Below are 20,234 nucleotides of genomic sequence, written 5' to 3'. Positions count from 1 at the left end.
ATATTCAAATACTTAACAGTTCCACATTCAGAACCCCTCACTTTCCCTCATCACTCGTCCTTCTCAATCCTTTACTCTCCTCTAAACCCTTTCCCCACTCCCTCAACCCTCCGGAAGGAAGTGGCTTTGCCCAATGTTGGACCCTGAGAGGATAGGAGGGGGGATTTAGCGGTGGGAGATGAGGAAATGGCTGAGGCTTTAAATAAGTTTTTTGCCTCGGTCTTCACGGAGGAGCACACGAATGGTTTGCCGGATTTTAAAGATAGAAGGAAGGTAGGAGTTGAGGGCCTGAGTGCGATTACTGTCACTAGAGAGGTAGTGCTTGATAGACTAATGGGACTGAAGGTGGACAAGTCCCCAGGACCGGATGGAATGCATCCCAGGGTTCTGGAGGACATGGCAGAGGTGATAGTGGATGCCTTAGTAATTATTTACCAAAATTCACTGGATTCCAGGGAAGTGCCGGAAGATTGGAAAACGGCTAATGTTACGCCGCTGTTTAAAAAAGGTAGCAGACAAAAGGCAGGGAATTATAGGCCGGTTAGTTTAATGTCTGTCATTGGTAAAATGCTTGAATCTGTCATCAAAGAAGAAATAACGAGGCACCTAGAAAAGAATGGTTTGATCGAGCAGATGCAGCACGGATTTGTTAAGGGGAAGTCGTGTTTGATGAATTTATTGGATTCCTTTGAGGATGTGACTAGTGCGGTAGACAGAGGGGAACCAGTGGATGTGGTGTTTCTCGATTTCCAAAAGACGTTTGATAAGGCGCCTCATAAAAGATTGCTACAGAACATTAGGGTGCACGGAGTTGGGGGGTTAGGTGTTAGCGTGGATAGAGGATTGGCTGTCTAATAGGAAGCAGAGAGTTGGTATCAATGGGTGCTATTCTGATTGGCGGTTGGTGACTAGTGGAGTGCCACAGGGATCAGTGCTGGGGCCTCAGCTATTTACCATTTATATAGATGATCTGGACGAGGGGGCTGAGTGTAGGGTGACAAAATTTGCTGATGACACAAAGATGAGTGGAAAAGCAAATTGTGCGGACAGTGTAGAAAGTCTGCAGAGGGATCTGGATAGGCTGAGTGAGTGGGCGAGGACCTGGCAGATGGAGTACAATGTTAGCAAGTGTGAGGTTATCCACTTTGGCAGGAATAATAGTAGGAGGGATTACTATTTAAAGGGCGAAAAGCTGCAGCATGCTACGGTGCAGAGGGACCTGGGGATCCTTGTGCACGAATCGCAAAAACCCAGTCTGCAGGTGCAGCAGGTGATCAAGAAGGCGAATGGGATGTTGGCCTTTACAGCGAGGGGGATAGAATATAAAAGCAGGGAGGTCTTGCTGCAACTGTACAGGGTACTGGTGAGGCCGCAGCTGGAGTACTGTGTGCAGTTTTGGTCGCTGCACTTGCGGAAGGATATATTGGCCTTGGAGGGAGTGCAGAGGAGGTTCACTAGGCTGATACCGGAGATGAGGGGGTTAGACTATGAAGAGAGACTAAATAGACTGAGTCTGTACTCGCTGAAGTTTAGACAGATGAGGGGGGATCTTATAGAGACGTATAAGATAATGAAGGGGATGGATAGGGTAGAGATAGAGAGACTCTTCCTGCTTAGAAAGGATAGTAGGACTTGAGGGCACAGCCTCAAGATAAGGAGGGGCAGCAGTTTAGATCAGAGTTGAGGAGGAACTTCTTCACTCAAAGGGCGGTGAATCTCTGGAATTCTCTGCCCATTGAAGTGGTGGAGGCTACCTCGCTAAATATATTTAAGTCACTGGTAGAAAGATTTCTGATAGACAGGGGAATTAAGGGTTATGGGGAGAAAGTGGAAAGTGGAACAGATCCACTTCAGATCAGCCATGATCTTATTGAATGGCGGGGCAGGCTCGAAGGGCTAGATGGCCTACTCCTGCTCCTATTTCTTATGTTCTTATGTTCTTAATACTAAGTGTCTGGTCTGTTATCTAAAAGCTAGCTACAATTAGCTGGCTGATGGAACGAGCAGAGCTGCAGTTTGCAAATCTTGCTCTTCTCTATCTCTTGCCCAGCTGCCTTTGAAAACACAAATGGACAAACCGCTCCCCCCTCAAAAGAAAACAAGAAAACATGCATTTCTAAAGCATTTTTCTCCATTTCAGTACATCCTAAAGCTCTTACCAGTCAAGGAAATTCTTTTTGTCACTAATTTGTAGGAAATGCAACAACCAAGTTATGCAGAGCAAGATCTCATAAACAGTAAAAGATAGCAACCAGATAATTCTTTTTCAAGATATTGATTGAAGGAGAAATACTGACCAGGACACTGATGATAAATCCCCTACTCCCCTGCGGCACAGTGGTTACCACTGCTGCCTCACAGAGCCAGAGACTTGGGTTCAATTCCGACCTTGGGTGACTATGTGGGTTTCCTCTGGGTGCTCCAGTTTCCTCCCACAGTCCAAAGATGTGCAGCTTAAGTGAAAAGGCCACGCTAAATTGTCCTTTAGTGTCAGAGGGATTAGCAGAGTAAATACATGGAATTATGGAGATAGTGCCTGGGTGGGATCATTGTCAGTGCAGACTCGATGGGCTGAATGGCCAGCTTCTGCATGCATTGTATGGATTCTATGATTCTATGAAAATAACGTCATGCCACCTTTTACCTCCACTTGGGAGGGCAGACAAGGTTTCAGTCTGATGTCTCATTTTGTGTAAAAATTAAAACTCATGGCAGACATTGCACTGTAGGGCTGAAAGGGTCAGCAGTAGATGGGATGTCCGAGGAATTCCTGGGAATAGCTTGCATCATTCAAGCTGGGAAATCCACGACTATACAAACATAGAAGATAGGAGCAGGAGGAGGCCATTTGGCCCTTCGAACCTGCTCCACCATTTATTACGATCGTGGCTGATCATCCAACACAATAGCCTAATCCTGCTTTCTCCCCATGGCCTTTGATCCCATTTGCCCCAAGGGCTATATCCAAACATTCAATGTTTTGGCATCAACTACTTCCTGTGATAACGAATTCCACAGGCTCACCACTCTTTGGGTGAAGAAACGTCTCCTCACCTCCATCCTAAATGGTCTACCCTGAATCCTCAGACTGTGACCTCTGGTTCTGGATTCCCCCCCACCATTGGGAATATCCTCCCTGCATCTACCCTGTCAGAATTTTATAAGTCTCTATGAGATCCTCTCTCATTCGCCTGAACTCCAGCAAAAACAATCCTAACCTAGTCAATCTCTCCTCATACATCAGTCCCACCACCACTGGAATCAGCCTGATAAACCTTGGTTGCGCTCCCTAGAAAGCAAGAACATCCTTCCTCAGAAAAGGAGACCAAAACTGTACACAATACTCTAGGTGTAGCCTCACTAAGGCGCTGTATAACTGCAACAACACATCCGTGTTCCTGTACTTGAAACCTCTTGCAATAAGGCCAACATACCATTTGCCTTCTTTACTGCCTGCTGCACCTGCATACTTACCTTCAGTGACTGGTGCACAAGGACACTGAGGTCCCGCTGCACACTCCCCTCTCCCAATTTACAGCCATTCAGGTAATAATCTGCCTTCTTGTTTTTGTTTCCCAAAGTGAATAACCTCACAGTTATCCAAATTATACTGCATCTGCCATTGATTTGACCACTCATCCAACCTGTCCAAATCATCCTGAAGAACCTCTGCACCCTTGTCACAGTTCACCCTCCCACCCAACTTGGTATCATCTGCAACTTTGAGGTGTTACATTTTGTTCCTCATCCAAATCATTAATTTTTATTGCGAATAGCTGGGGTTTCAGCTCCAATCCCTGTGACAGCCCTCTACTGCCTGGCAATTTGAAAAACACCCATTAATTCCTACCCTGTTTCCTCTCTGCCAACCAGTTTTCTATCCATCTCAATACACTCCCCCTAGTCCCATATGCTTTAATCTTGCACGATTATCTCTTGTGCTCTTTGTCAAATGCTTTCTGAAAGTTCAAATATACTTCATCGAATGTGTCCCATTGTCAACTCTACCAGTTACATCTTCAAAGAATTCCAACAGATTTGTCAAGCATGATTTCCCTTTCATAAGAACATAAGAAATAGGAGCAGGAGTAGGCCATCTAGCCCTTTGAGCCTGCCCCGCCATTCAATAAGATCATGGCTGATCTGTCGTGGCTCAGTTCCACATTCCCGCCCTCTCCCCATAACCCTTAATCCCCTCTCTTATCAAAAACCCATCAACCTGCTTCTTAAAAATATTTAGCGAGGCAGCCTCCACCACTTCAATGGGCAGAAAATTCCAGAGATTCACCACCCTTTGAGTGAAGAAATTCTTCCTCAACTCCGTTCTAAACCGCCCCCCCTTAATCTTGAGGCTGTGCCCCCTAGTCCTACTGTCCTTTCTGAGCGCAAAGAGTCTCTCCACCTCTATCCTATCCATCCGATTCATCTTATATGTCTCAATGAGATCTCCCCTCATTCTTCTAAACTCTAACGAGTACAAGCCTAGTTTATTCAGCCTCTCCTCATAGTTCAAGCTCATAAATCCAAGCTGACTCTGTCTGATCCTGCCACTGCTTTCTAAACGTTCCACTATAATGTCCTTGATAATAGATTTGAGAATTTTCCCCACTACTGATGTTAAGCTTACTGGTCTATAATTCCCTGTTTTCTCTCTACCTTCCTTTATGAATGTTGGAGTAACATTTGTTATCCTCCAATTTGCAGGGACTGTTCCAGAGTCTATAGAATCCCTGGAAGATGGCCACCAATGCATCCATTATTTCTAGAGCCACGTCCTTAAGTACTCTGGAAAGTGGATTATCAGGCCCTGGGGATTCATCCATCTTCTGCCCCATTTATTTTCCCAGCATCATTTCTGTACTAATATTGATCTCCCTCAGTTCTTCCCTCTTGCTATATCTTGCACTCTCCAACATTTCTGGTATCTGATTTGTGTCCTCTTTTGTAACGACAGGACCAAAGTGTGTATTCAGCTGCTCAGCCATTTCTTTATCCCCTATTATACATTCCCCCATTTCTATCTTTAAGGGACCCACATTTGTCTTCACAAACCTCTTCCTTTTCACTTATCTATAGATTTTCATTTGATTTGATTTATTATTGTCACATGTATTAACATACAGTGAAAAGTATTGTTTCTTTCGCACTATACAGACAAAGCACACTGTTCATAAAGAAGGAAATGAGAGAGTGCAGAATACAGTGTGACAGTCATAGCTAGAGTGTAGAGAAAGATCAACTTAATGTAAAGTAAATCCATTCAAAAGTCTGACAGTAGCAGGGAAGAAGCTGCTCTTGAATCGGTTGGTACATGACCTCAGAACGGAAGAAGGTGGAAGAGAGAATGGCCAGGGTAGGATCCTTAATTATGCTGGCTGCTTCGCCGAGGCAGTGAAAAGTATAGACAGAGTCAATGGATGGGAGGCTGGTTTGCGTGATGGATTGGGCTACATTCACAACCTTTTGTTGTTCCTTGTGGTCTTGGGCAGAGCAGGAGCCCATACCAAGATGTGATACAACCAGAAAGAATGCTTTCTGTGGTGCATCTGTAAAAGTTGGAGAGAGTCATAGCTGACATGCCAAATTTCCTTCATCTGAGAAAGTAGAGGTGGGCTTGCTTAACTGTTGTGCTGGCATGGAGGTACCAGGTTGTTGGTGATCTAGACACATAAAAACTTGAAGCACTTGACCCTTTCTACTTCATCCCCATTGATGTAGACAGGAGCATGTTTTCCTTTACGCTTCCTGAAGTCGATGACAATCTCCTTTGTTTTCTTGACATTGAGGGACTGATCATTGTTGCTATTGTTTACCAGATTCTCTATCTCATTCCTGTACTCTGTCTCATCATTGTTTGAGGTTCAACCCACTATGGTGGTGTCATCAGCAAACTTGAAAATAGAATTGGAGGGGAATTTGGCTACACAGTCGTAAGTATATACGGAGCTTAGTAGCAAGCTGAGAACGCAGCTTTTTGGGACACCAGTGTTGAGGATGATCGTGGAGGAGGTGTTGTATCCTATCCTTACTGATTGTGGCCTGTGAGTTAGGAAGTTCAGGATCCAGTCAGAGAGGGAGGCCCAAGTCACGGAATTTGGAGATGATTTTTGTGGGGATAATGGTGTTGAAGGCTGAGCTGTAGTCAACAAATAGGAGTCTGACATAGCTGCCCTTGTTATCTAGGTGTTCCAGGGTTGAGTGCAGGCCCAAGGAGATGGTGTCTGCTGTGGATCTGTTGTGGCAGTGGGCAACCTGTAGTGGATCCAGATAGTCCGAAGGCTGGAATTGATTTGTGCCATAGCTAGCCTTTCAAAGTACTTCATAATGATGGATGTCAGAGCCACCAGCCGATAATCATTAAGGCACATTGCTTGGTTATTTTTTTCAGTACCAGGATGGTGGTTGTCTTCTTGAAGCCGATGGGGACTCAGATTGTTGTAAAGAGAGGTTGAAGATGTCTGCGAATACTCCCGCCATCTGATCCGCGCAGGATCTGAGTGCTCATCCGGGTACCCCATCCGCACCTGTCATTTTCCGTGGATTGACCTTTGGGAATGGTAACTCCAGATTCAGGTTCTTCTGAGGCTTCCAGGCTGGAGGGCATGCTCTTGCTGACCTCTTGCTCAAAATGTAGAGTGCATTGAGCTCATCAGGGAGGGGTGCGTTGAAGCAGCAATTTTACATTCCTTCATCTTGTAGCCTGTTATGACTTGCAGACCTTGCTGTTGTCAGCAGGGGTTGGTGTGGCTAGCCTGGGACTCTAGCTTGGTCTGGTATTGTCTTTTGGCATTTTTGATGGCTCTTCTTAGATTGAATCTGGATTTCTTGTCTCGGTCAGTGTTGCCTGACTTGAATGCCTCAGACCTGGACTTCAACAAGTAGTGGATGTCCCTGTTCATCTGGCACACAGCCTTCTACACACTTACTAATGAAGTCAGTTACTGTAGTGGCATACTGTTTAGGCTGCTCACAGAGTTTTTAAATACTGACCAATCCACTGACTCCAAGCAGCCCCAAAGAAGATCATCCAATTCCTCAGACCAACATTGCAAGATTTTCTTTGATGGATTTTCCCGCTTCAGTTTTTGCTGGTAAGCCGGAAGCAGGAGCACAGCCTTGTGGTCTGATTTGTCAAAGTGTGGGCGGGCAATACAGCGGTAGGCATATTTGATTTTTGTGTAGTAGTTGTTTGGGCCTCTGGTGGAACAGGAGACATGGTGGTGGTAACTTGGTAGTACGCTGTTGAGCTTGGCCTCAGGATGTTTCATCCCAAGGCTATTCGTAGAGGTGTATATTTTGTCCAGCACGATCTTCATGTCTGTCTGGGATGGGATGTAAATTGCCATCAGGATACCGGAGGTGAACTCCCGCGGAAGGTTGTAGCGGTGGCGTTTTAGTGGCAGATATTCTAGATCTGGGGAGCAGAAGGTTGCCAGTGTTGCTATGCCTAAGCACCACAAGGTATTGATACGGAAACAGACCCCATCTCCTCTAGCCTTGCCTGAGGCCGCAGTGCGGTCCATTCGATAGATTGAAAAGCCCTCTGGTTGTAGGGCACTGTCGGTGAAGCCGGAGTGAACCATGTCTCCATGAAACAGATACACAGCAGCTTAGAAACTCTTATAGAATATAGTTATAATAGAATAGAATTATAGAATAGTTACAGAAACTCTTCATGTCAGTCTTTATGTTCCCTGCAAGCTTACTTTTGTATTGTATTTTCCCCTTCTTAATCAATCCCTTGGTCCTTCTTTGCTGAATTCTAAACTGCTCCCAATCCTCAGCCCTATTATTTTTCTTGGCCAATCTGTATGCTTCTTCTTTAGATCAAAACTCTCTCTAATTTCCTTTGTAAGCCAGGGATTGGCCCTCTTACCCATTTTACTTTTGTGCCAGACAGGAATAAACAGTTGCTGCAGTTCCCCCATGCGTTCCTTGAATGTTTCCCATTGCCTATCCACTGTCATCTCTTTAAGTAACTCTCCCCAATCTATCAAGGCCAACTCGCACCTCATATCCTCATAGTTTTCTTTATTAAGATTCAGCATCCTATTTTCCGAATCAACTACTTCACTCTCATTCCCAAGGGGTCTCGTACAGCCAGATTGGCAATGATTTCCTTCTCATTACACAGTACCCAGTCTAAGATGGCCTGCTGTCCAGGTGGGTTCCTCCATATAGTGGTCAAAAAAACCATCCCATATACACTCCAGGAATTCCTCCTCTACAATATTATAGCTAATTTGACTTGCCCAATCTATGTGCAGATTAAAATCACCCATGATCACCGATATTCCCTTATCACATGCATCTCTAATTTTGTGTTAATGCCACTTCCAACATCACCACTGCACTTTGGGGGTTTATATATGAGACACACTAATGTTTCTTGCCCCTTGGTTTTTCTCAACTCTACCAATACGGACTCCACGTTGTCAGAACTAATATCCTTTCTCACTATTACGTTAACTTCCTCTTTAACCAGCAGTGCCACTCCACTACTGTTTTCTTTATATCTGTCCTTCCTAAATATTGAATATCCGGGAACATTCAATTCCCATCCCTGGTCTCCCTGCAGTGATATATCTGTAATCCCAATTATATCGTACATGTTTAGATCTATCTGCACAACTAATTCATCCACTATATTTCACATTCTCTGCGCATTAAGATACAGAGTCTTTAAGCTTCTCTCTTTCATATTATGGGAGCTGAATGTACAGGGCTATCAAGTGTTTAGGAAGGATAGGCAGGAGGGAACGGGGGGGGCGTAGCTCTGCTGATTAAGGATAGCATCACGGTGGTAGCAAGGGATGATATTGGAGCCAAGGAGCAGAGGGTGGAATCGTTGTGGGTGGAGATTAGGAACAGCAAAGGGAGGAAGACGCTGGTGGGTGTCGTCTATAGGCCCCCGAATAATGATCTGGAGGTGGGGCGGGCTGTTAACGCGCAAATAAGTGCGGCGTGCAGGAATGGGACGGCCGTAGTTATGGGGGATTTCAATCTGCATATTGATTGGTCGACCCTTGTTGGACGCGGGGGGCTCGAGGAAGAGTTCTTGGAATGCTGCCGGGATAGTTTCCTCGAACAGTGTGTGTTGGAGCCGACGAGGGAGCGAGCTATCTTGGATCTGGTGCTATGTAATGAGGCGGGTAGAATTAGGGACCTTGTGGTGAAGGATCCTCTTGGGGAGAGTGATCATTGTATGGTGGAGTTTCTGGTGCAGATGGAGGAGGAGAAAGTGGGTTCGGGTTCCCGGACACGTGTCCTCTGTTCGAATAGAGGGGAGTACGGTAGGATGAGAGAAGAATTGGCGAATGTGGACTGGGGGAGCGTGTTGGAGGGAGGGTCTGCTGAGGAGCAGTGGAGGATCTTTAAGGAGATCTTTCTTGGTGCTCAGCGGAAATTTATTCCGATGGTCAAAAAGGACCGTAGGAGGAGAGGTAATAAGCCATGGATAACGAAGGAGGTGAAGGAAAGTGTTAAATTAAAAGCGGAGGAATTTAGAGTAGCTAAGAGTAGTGGGCGAGAAGAGGATTGGGAGAGGTTTAAATGTCAACAAAGATTGACAAAGAAGTTGATAAAGAAGGGTAGGAGAAACTATGAAGCTGGGCTAGCGCTTAATATAAAAAAGGATAGCAAGAGTTTTTATAAATATATAAAAAGGAAGAGGCTGGCTAGGGTGAATGTTGGTCCTTTAGAGGATGAGAAAGGGGACCTAGTGGTAGGGGATGAGGATATGGCTAAGGTATTGAATAACTTTTTTGTTTCTGTCTTCACGGAGGAGGACGTGAATAATTTGCCGGGTGTTAGCAATGGAAAGGTGGTAGGACTGGAGGGTCTTAATGACATTACTGTTACTAGAGAGGCGGTGCTCGACAGACTGGAGGGGCTGATTGTGGACAAGTCCCCAGGACCGGATGGAATGCATCCGAGGGTTCTGAAAGAAGTGGCGGAGGTGATAGTGGATGCCTTGGTGGTTATTTTCCAGACGTCGCTGGATTCCAGGGAAGTGCCGGATGATTGGAAAACGGCTAATGTTACGCCGTTGTTTAAGAAGGGTGCCAGGCAAAAGGCGGGGGATTATAGGCCGGTTAGTTTAACGTCTGTGGTGGGTAAAATGTTAGAATCTGTCATTAAGGAGGAAATTGCGAGGCATCTTGAAGGGAATTGCTTGATAGAGCAGACGCAGCACGGTTTCATTAAAGGAAAGTCGTGTCTGACAAATTTACTGGAGTTCTATGAGGGTGTGTCTAGGGCGGTGGATAGAGGAGAGCCGGTGGATGTGGTCTTTCTGGACTTTCAGAAGGCGTTTGACAAAGTACCTCACAAGAGGTTATTGCAGAAGGTCGAGGGACATGGAGTTGGGGGTAGGGTGTTAGCGTGGATAGAGGATTGGTTGTCAAATAGGAGGCAGAGAGTGGGGGTCAACGGGTGCTATTCGGATTGGCGGATGGTGACTAGTGGAGTGCCCCAGGGGTCGGTGCTGGGGCCTCAGCTTTTTACCATTTATATAGATGATCTGGAGGAGGGAACCGAGTGTAGGGTGTCGAAATTTGCTGATGACACCAAGATTGGGGGAACGGCAAATTGTGTGGAGGGTGTGGAGAGTCTGCAGAAGGATCTAGATAGGCTGGGCGAATGGGCCAGGAAATGGCAAATGGAATTTAATGTTGGCAAGTGTGAGGTGGTCCACTTTGGTAGGAAGAATGGTAGGAAGGACTATTACTTACGTGGCGAAAAACTGCAGCAGGCGACGGTGCAGAGGGACCTCGGGGTCCTTGTGCATGAGTCGCAAAAACCCAGCTTGCAGGTGCAGCAGGTGGTCAGGAAGGCGAATGGGATGCTGGCCTTCATAGCGAGGGGGATTGAATATAAAAGTAGGGAGGTCTTGCTGCAGCTGTATAGGGCATTGGTGAGGCCACAGCTGGAGTACTGTGTGCAGTTTTAGGCGCCGCACCTGCGCAAAGATATTTTGGCCTTGGAGGGAGTGCAGAGGAGGTTTACTAGGCTGATACTGGAGTTGAGGGGGTTGAGCTATGAGGAGAGGCTGAATAAACTGGGCTTGTACTCGTTAGAGTTTAGAAGAATGAGGGGAGATCTCATTGAGACGTATAAGATGATGAATGGGATGGATAGGATAGAGGTGGAGAGATTCTTCCCGCTCAAAAAAGACAGTAGGACTAGGGGGCACAGCCTCAAGATAAAAGGGGGGCGGTTTAGAACGGAGTTGAGGAGGAACTTCTTCACTCAAAGGGTGGTGAATCTCTGGAATTCTCTGCCCGTTGAAGTGGTGGAGGCTGCCTCGCTAAATATTTTTAAGACGCGGGTTGATGGGTTTTTGATAAGAGAGGGGATTAAGGGTTATGGGGAGAGGGCGGAAATGTGGAACTGAGCCATGCCAGATCAGCCATGATCTTATTGAATGGCGGGGCAGGCTCGAAGGGCTAGATGGCCTACTCCTGCTCCTATTTCTTATGTTCTTATATTGTTTGCCTTGCTGCCAATATTTTTCTCTATAGCCTGTTTGAACTTTGTCCTTGGTTTCTCTGCCTATCACTTTTCTTATTCCCTTTTCTACCTTTTATTTTTGTCCTTGCTTCCTCCTTCTTTGGCTCTTTACATAGGATCACATAGGATATTAGTTTAAACCATCCCCAACTGCTTGAGCAAACATTCTCCCATGACGTTAGTCCCAGTCCTGCCCATCCCGAGTTCAGAGACAGAAGCTGCTGAAGATTAGTGTGACTGGTTACAAGCTGAATAGATGACAAAAGTTCTTTTTTTAAACAGTTCTACTTTTGGTCCTGAAATGTTCAAGAGTGAAAGTTGATTATTGAGCTGCACATCCTGGAGTTTGTGAACCTTCCTGCTCAGAATTCATATCGTTTGTTTACCTTTGAGTGAAATCAGAAAACTATATTCAGAGATAAACTGTGGTCAATGTTTTCTACAAGAAAATTTCTTTGTTTTCACCTGATAGCTTTCTCATCTTCATTATACTGGGTAAACCCCAGAAATATGATCCAATCAGAAATGTCACAATATTTCCTGTTTATCCTTTATCGGCAGTAACAAGAGAAGATCTTGTTTTGTACAAGATCATGTTTAGCCAGATTGAGTTTCAAAAATCTCCATGAGTCACATGCTGTGATTGGATGCAGGTGTTTCAGTATGGAACAGATTATGTAGGAGATGCTATTCCCAGGTTTCACTCTACTGGGCAGCTTCAACCCAGGAGAGGTCCCACAATGGTCACCCATGGCGGCAAAACCTCTCCCAATTTAGAACGTAGAACACTACCGCACAAACAGGCCCTTCGGCCCACAAGTTGCGCCGATCACATCTATACCTACCAAGCCATAGAACTATCTGTAACTTCCAATGCCATTAGATCCCATATACTCATCCAGAAGTCTTCTAAAAGACACCAACAAGTTCGCCTCCACCACCACCGACAGCAGCCAATTCCACTCACTCACCACCCTCTGAGTGAAAAACTTATCCCTAACATCTCCTCTGTACTTGCTTCCCAGCACCTTAAACCTGTGGCCCCTCGTAGCGACCATTTCAGCTCTGGGAAATGGGCTCCAAGAATCCACCCTATCTATTCCTCTCAACATTTTATAAACCTCTATCAGGTCACCTCTCAACCTTCGTCTCTCCAGGGAGAAGAGACCGAGCTCCTTCAACCTATCTTCATAAGGCACACCTCCCAATCCAGGCAACATCCTTGTAGATCTCCTCTGCACCCTCTCAATAGCTTCCACATCCTTCCTGTAGTGAGGCGACCAGAACTGCGCACAGTACTCCAAGTGGGGTCTGACTAGGGTCTTATAAAGTTGCAGCATTACCTCCCGACTCCTAAACTCAATCCCTCGATTAATGAATGATTAATGAATTTAGTCAGAGGGTGAAAGACGCTGATGCAGGAATCTTGACCACGGGTGGCAGTATGTTAATTAGGCTCATTAATGGACCTATTGACACCCGTTATCCCTGAGCCAACTACGTTTCAGTGCTGGTTAAAGGATTAGAAACCACATGGGTTTCACACATCTTCTAAAGGCTGCTCAGCAAATTGTCTTGGATTTGCCAAAGGCTTCTTGGGGAGTACCAGGATTTGGACCCAGCAACAGTGAAGGAATTGCTGATATATTTCCAAGTCAGAGTGTTGTGTGAACTTGCAAGTGAATGTCTTCCCAATCATGTGCCAACTTGAGCTTCTGGAGGTCACAGGTTTGGAAGGTGCTGTTGAAGAAGCCTTGGTGAGCTGTTCCAATATGTCTTGCAGGTGGTACACATTGCTGTCATTGTTTGTCGTGTTTTGGGGAATGAGTGTTTAAGCTGGTTGGTGGGATGCCCATTAAGTGGGCTGCTTTCTCCTGGATGGTGCTGAGCTTTTTTAGTGTTTTCAAAGTTGCACTCATTGAGGCAAATTTTCACAGTGACTTTATTGCAGTGTTACTGTAAACCTACTTATGACAGTAATAAATAAATGTTAATTGTTACTTGCCACCTATTAGCCCAAGCCTCACTATGACACTATTACAGTGTTAACCACTGTGCCATCATGCCCACTACTGTCCAGGTCTTGCTGCATATGGACATGATTGGCTTCAGTTTCTGAGATGTTGACAATGGTGCTGAGCATTGTGCAATTATTAATGAACATCCATAGTTCTGACCATATGATGAAGGGAAGGTTATTGATGAAGCAACTAAAGATGGTTAGGCCTAGGACACCCTGCAAAACCCTTGCTATGTTGTCCTAGATGGAGATGAGTAACCTCCAATGATCACAACTTTTTCTTTGTTAAAGGCAAGATACTGCAGATACTGAAACCTGAAACAAAAAAGCTCTGATGAAGGGGTATTCAGATTTGAAACGGTGGCTCTATTCTCCCTCCACAGTTACCGCCTTCTTTGTGCTGGGGATAATTCCAACCAATAAGGGGAGAAGTTTCCCCTTATTCTAGTTGACTCATAAAGTTCCTTGATCCACACTTGGTCAAATGCTACCTTGATGTCAAGGGCAGTCACTGTCACCTCATCTTTGTCGTTAGGCTCTTTTGTCCATGTCCAAGCTATAGTAAGATCAAGAACTGAATAACCTTGGCAGAACCCAAAGTGAGAGTCTGTGAGTTCATTATTGCTGAGTTTTTTTTTATTAGTGTCACAAATAGACTTACATTAACACTGCAAAGAAGTTACTGTGAAAATCCCCTAGTTGCCATACTTTGGCACTTGTTCAGGTATACTGAGGGAGAACTTAACATGGTCAGTGCATCTAACCAGCACATCTTTCGGACAGTGGGAGGAAGCCCACGCAGACATGGGGGGAACGTGTCTGCACAGACAGTGACCCAAGCCGGGAGTCAAAGCTGGGTCCCTGGCGCTATGAGGAAGCAGTGTTAACCACTGTGCCACCATTGCTGGGTAAACGATAGTGTTTTAGCTGTACTGGAGCAGCATGGTCAAGGACATGGTTAATTCAGGGGCACAGATTTTCAGATATATTGCTGGAATGTTGTCGGGGCTCATTGCCTTTGCAGTATCCAGTGCCTTCAGCCATTTTTTCATATCACATGAAGTGAGTTGAATGAAATGAAAATTGACATCTATGATGCTGGGTACCTCAGGAAAGTACAGGTACAGATAGGGTACAGGTGAAGGCTGGGATGAAGGCAATTTATCTGAATGCACGAAGCATTCGGAATAAAGTGGATGAGCTGGTGGCACAGATCAGCACAAACGGATATGATCTGGTGGCCATTACAGAGACGTGGCTGCAAGGTGACAGGGACTGGGAGCTGAATGTCCAGGGGTATCAAGTGTTTAGGAAGGATAGGAAGGAGGAAAAAGGGGGGGGCGTAGCTCTGCTGATTAAGGATAGCATCAGGGTGGTAGTAAGGGATGATATAGGAACCAAAGAGCAGAACGTGGAATCGTTGTGGGTGGAGATTAGGAACAGCAAAGGGAGGAAGACGCTGGTGGGTGTCGTCTATAGGCCCCCAAATAATGATCTGGAGGTGGGGCGGGCTGTTAACGCGCAAATAAGTGCGGCGTGCAGGAATGGGACGGCGATAATTATGGGGGATTTCAATCTACATATTGATTGGTCGAACATTGTTGGACGCGGTGGGCTTGAGGAGGAGTTCTTGGAATGCTGCCGGGATGGTTTCCTGGAACAGTGTGTGTTGGAGCCGACGAGGGAGCGAGCTATCTTGGATCTGGTGTTATGTAATGAGGCAGGTAGAATTAGGGACCTTGTGGTGAAGGATCCTCTTGCGAAGAGTGATCATTGTATGGTGGAGTTTGTAATGCAGATGGAGGAGGAGAAAGTGGGTTCCCGGACATGTGTCCTTTGTTTGAATAGAGGGGAGTACGGTAGGATGAGAGAGGAATTGGCGAATGTTGATTGGGGGAGTGTGTTGGAAGGTAGGTCTGCTGAGGAGCAGTGGAGGATCTTTAAGGAGATCTTTCTTGGTGCTCAGCAGAAATTTATTCCAATGGTTAAAAAGGATCGGAGGAGGAGAGGTAATCAGCCGTGGATAACGAAGGAGGTGAAGGAAAGTGTTAAATTAACAGCGGATGTGTTTAGAGTAGCTAAGAGTAGTGGGCGAGAAGAGGATTGGGAGAGGTTTAAATGCCAGCAAAGAATGACAAAGAAATTGATAAAGAAGGGTAGGATAAACTATGAAGCTGGGCTAGCACTTAATATAAAAAAGGATAGCAAGAGTTTTTATAAATACATAAAAAGGAAGAGGCTGGCTGGGGTGAACATTGGACCCTTAGAGGATGAGGGGGGGACTTAATGGTAGGGGATGGGGAAATGGCTGAGGCCCTGAATAACTTTTTTGTTTCGGTCTTCACGGAGGAGGACGTGAATAATTTGCCGGGTGTTAGCGATGGAAAGATGGTAGGAGTGGAGGGCCTGAATGACATTATTGTTACTAGAGAGGTGGTGCTCGACAGACTAGAGGGACTGATTGTGGACAAGTCCCCAGGACCGGATGGAATGCATCCAAGGGTTCTGAAGGAAATGGCGGAAGTGATAGTGGATGCCTTGGTGGTTATTTTCCAAACATCGCTGGATTCCGGGGAAGTGCCAGAAGATTGGAAAACGGCTAATGTTACGCTGTTGTTTAAGAAGGGTGGCAGGCAAAAGGCGGGGAATTATAGGCCGGTTAGTTTAACGTCTGTTGTAGGAAAAATGTTAGAATCCTTGATCAAGGAGAAAATAGCGAGGAAACCGAGGAGAATTGTTTGATAGAGCAGACGCAGCACGGTTTCGTTAAGGGGAATTCGTGTCTGACGAATTTATTGCAGTTCTATGAGGATGTGTCTAGGGCGGTAGATAGAGGAGAGCCGGTGGATGTGGTCTTTCTTGATTTTCAGAAGGCATTTGACAAGGTGCCTCACAAGAGGTTATTGCAGAAGGTCGGGGGCATGGAGTTGGGGGTAGGGTGTTAGCGTGGATAGAGGATTGGCTGTCAAATAGGAGGCAGAGAGTGGGGGTCAATGGGTGCTATTCGGATTGGCGGATGGTGACTAGTGGAGTGCCGCAGGGGTTGGTGCTGGGGCCTCAGCTATTTACCATTTATATAGATGATCTGGAGGAGGGAACTGAGTGTAGGGTGTCGAAATTTGCTGATGACACCAAGGTTGGTGGAACGGCAAATTGTGCAGAGGATGTGGAGAGTCTGCAGAAGGATCTAGATAGGCTGGGCGAATGGGCCAGGAAATGGCAAATGGAAGTTAATGTTGGCAAATGTGAGGTTGTTCATTTTGGTGGGAATAATGGTAGGAAGGACTATTACTTACGTGGTGAAAAACTGCAGCATGCGACGGTGCAGAGGGACCTCGGGGTCCTTGTGCATGACCCAGCCTGCAGGTGCAGCAGGTGGTCAGGAAGGCGAATGGGATGCTGGCCTTCATAGCGAGGGGGATTGAATATAAAAGTAGGGAGGTCTTGCTGCGGCTGTATAGGGCACTGGTGAGGCCGCAGCTGGAGTACTGTGTGCAGTTTTGGTCGCCGCACTTACATAAGGATATTTTGGCCTTTGAGGGAGTGCAGAGGAGGTTTACTAGGCTGATGCCGGAGTTGAGGGGGTTGAACTATGAGGAGAGGCTGAATAAACTAGGCTTGTACTCGTTAGAGTTCAGAAGAATGAGGGGAGATCTCATTGAGACGTATAAGATGATGAATGGGATGGATAGGATAGAGGTGGAGAGGCTCTTCCCGCTCAGAAAGGACAGTAGGACTAGAGGGCACAGCCTCAGGATAAAGGGGGGGCGGTTTAGAATGGAGTTGAGGAGGAACTTCTTCACTCAAAGGGTGGTGAATCTCTGGAATTCTCTGCTCGTTGAAGTGGTGGAGGCTGCCTCGCTAAATATTTTTAAGACGCGGGTTGATAGGTTTTTGATAGGCAAGGGGATTAAGGGTTATGGGGAGAGGGCGGGAATGTCGAACTGATCCATGACAGATCAGCCATGATCTTATTGAATGGCGGGGCAGGCTCGAGGGGCTAGATGGCCTACTCCTGCTCCTATTTCTTATGTTCTTATGTAAGGTTGGCATTCTGACTGAAGATGGGAAATAATGCTTCAGCCTTATCTTTTGTACTGATGTGCTGGACTCCTCCATCATCAAGGATGGGGATATTTGTGGAGTTTCCTCTTCCAGTGAGTTGTTTAATTGTCTACCACCATTCTTGACTGGATGTGGCAGGACTGCAGAGCTTAGATCTGTACGAATAGGCCTGGGCGGCACGGTGGTACAGTGGTTGGCACTGCTGCCTCACAGCGCCAGGGACCTGGATTCAATTCTGGCCTCAGGTCACTGTCTGTATGGAATTTGCACATTCTACCCGTGTCTGCATGGGTTTCCTCTGGTTGCTCTGGTTTCCTCCCACAGTCCAAACATGTGCTGGTTAGGTGATTGGCCATGCTAAACCCTCATATCAGGATAAATATGAGGGGTTACAGGAATACAGTCTGGTTGGAATGTGTAAGTACAGACCCAGTGGGCCGAATGGCCTCCTTCTGCAGTGTAAGGATTCTATGATTCAATAAGATCATGGCTGATGTTGTCATGGATGCAGCTCCACTTACCCGCCCGCTCACCATAGCCCTTAATTCCTTTACTGTTCAAAAATCTATTTATCTTTGCCTTAAATACATCCAGTGAGGTAGTCTCAATTGCTTCACTGGGCAGGGAATTCCACACATTCACAACCCTTTGTGTGAAGAAGTTTCTCCTCAATTCAGCCTTAAATCTGCTTCCCCTTATTTTGAGGCTATGTCCCCTTATTCTAGTTTCATCTGCCAGTGGAAGCAACCTCTGCTTCTGTTTTATCTATTACCTTCGTAATTTTATGTGTTTCTATAAGATCCGCCCCCCCCCCCCACCCCCATTCTTCTAAATTCCAATGAATGTAGTCCCGATCTATTCAGTTTCTCCACATAGGCCAACCCTCTCAACTCTGAAATAAACTTAGTGAGTCTCCTCTGTATCTCCTCCAGTGCCACAATGTCCTTTCTCAAGTAAGGAGACCACAACTATACACAGTATTCCAGGTGTGGCCTCACCAGCACCTTATACAGCTGCAACATAACCTAAAATGAAAGCAAATTACTGCAGATGCTGGAATCTGAAACCAAAAAGAAAATGCTGGAAAATCTCAGCAGGTCTGGCAGCATCTATAAGGAGAGAAAAGAACTGATATTTCAAATCCAGATGACTCTTTGTCAGAGCTAAAAGGCGTAGAAAGTGGGAGATATTTACACTGCAGGGAGAGGGAATGAAAGATGAGTCACAGCCACAGAAACCCCTTAGTGTCCTGAGATGCATGGGTTAGAGGGATTAGTGGGTAAAATATGTAGAGATATGGGGATAGGGCCTGGGTGGGATGGTGGTCAGTGCAGACTTGATGGGCCAAAGGGCCTGTTCTTGCACTGTAGGGTTCTATAATTGATTCTACAATTGAGAAACAAGGAAAAGGTTAAGAGATGCTAATGACAATCCATAGATAATAGAAGGTGTGAATGGCCAAATGGCAGAGAAGCTGAAATCAGAGGATAAGCTGTGACAGATGAAGGTGTGTGGTGGGGGGAGGAGGGTGCGATGGGTGGAAGAGAGGTAAAATTGAAAAAAGTGGAGGGAGGGAAGGTAAAAGGGGGGCTAAAGGAGGGGGAAAGAGTGGGGGGGAAAGAAAAACAATAAAGAAATAAAAAGTAGAGAACAGTTAAAAATTAAGTAAAGTGAAAACAAGGAGTCCCTTTTTCCCCCTTTTTGTTTGGTTTGTCTTTCACTGGCACAGACTGAATGGGCCAAAGAGCCGTTTTCTGTGCTGTATATCTCTTTGACTCTGACGCCGGTGCAGCACCTTGGAATCTTTTGTTATATTAAAGATGCTGTATAAATAAAAGTTGTTGTGCCTAGTCATCACAATTAAAGAATGAAAGAATATTTTTTAAAGTAGAAGAACAACATTTCTCTTGACAACACCGACTGATTGTGTTGCTCCATTGCAGATTGTGCAATCACTCAAATGCAAATTCATTTGAGCGGAAAACTTGTGCAAAAGAAAACTTCTGAAAGTGAGTGCAAAGCTGAGCACAACTTCCAGCCCAAATCGTCAATGATCCTGAAGCAGCAACTCTCAACCTAGAAAATTAATCATCTGCTTTTTCCCTGATTTTGTCCAAAACTGTAATTTGGCCATTATCAGACAGCCACTTCATCACAAAGCTTAAATATTTATTTAAAAATATAAACAAATGAAACATCCTGGCAGATGGAAAGTGAAGAAATCTTTGTATTGGGCAATAGATGCTAGTCTATCTAATCAGTGAGTGAGTGAAAAACATTCTTGCAATCACCCTGCTGACATCAGATCAACTACTTCCCCAACTATTCCCCAGATGTGGCAATAAATTCACTTCACTTTAACCTGTTTAAGTTTTTTTTTGTTACTCTATTATGCCAAAAGTTTATTAAAATTGTTGATTTCTGTAGCCTCTGCGTGTGGTTTGCTTAATCAGAACCTGGATCTCTTTCTTTGGAATAACAGGTAGTTTGACAAAAGCAAAAACCCCACATATTCATCTACAGCCAATCAGTAATAGATGGAGTTGATAACCTTCACTGAGCTGCGCAAATAACGTGATAAAAATCAGTCAGATAAAGAAAGAAAAGTACAAGTACCTGGAAACATTCACCTCAAGCA

The 20,234-nt window shown here is 45.5% G+C and overlaps 1 long non-coding RNA gene and 1 pseudogene across 1 annotated transcript in view; one reads left to right on the top strand and one right to left on the bottom strand.

The window, feature by feature from the left end:
- Nucleotides 1-7,583, bottom strand: part of LOC145358989 (C-C chemokine receptor type 7 pseudogene) — a 34,494-nt pseudogene extending 26,911 nt beyond the window's left edge.
- The window catches only part of LOC145359328 (uncharacterized), a 49,991-nt gene extending 29,969 nt beyond the window's left edge, over nucleotides 1-20,022 (top strand). The window contains exon 2 of the long non-coding RNA XR_013889563.1: nucleotides 19,540-20,022. This is a non-coding gene — a long non-coding RNA (uncharacterized LOC145359328). The remainder of the gene's footprint in view (nucleotides 1-19,539) is intronic.
- Nucleotides 20,023-20,234: the final 212 nt, after the last annotated feature.

This window comes from Carcharhinus amblyrhynchos, chromosome 27 (assembly GCF_965287045.1).
Source record: "Carcharhinus amblyrhynchos chromosome 27, sCarAmb.v2.hapA, whole genome shotgun sequence".
In the NCBI taxonomy this organism is placed as follows: Eukaryota; Metazoa; Chordata; class Chondrichthyes; order Carcharhiniformes; family Carcharhinidae; genus Carcharhinus; species Carcharhinus amblyrhynchos.
This window is presented reverse-complemented; position numbering and strand designations above follow the sequence as displayed.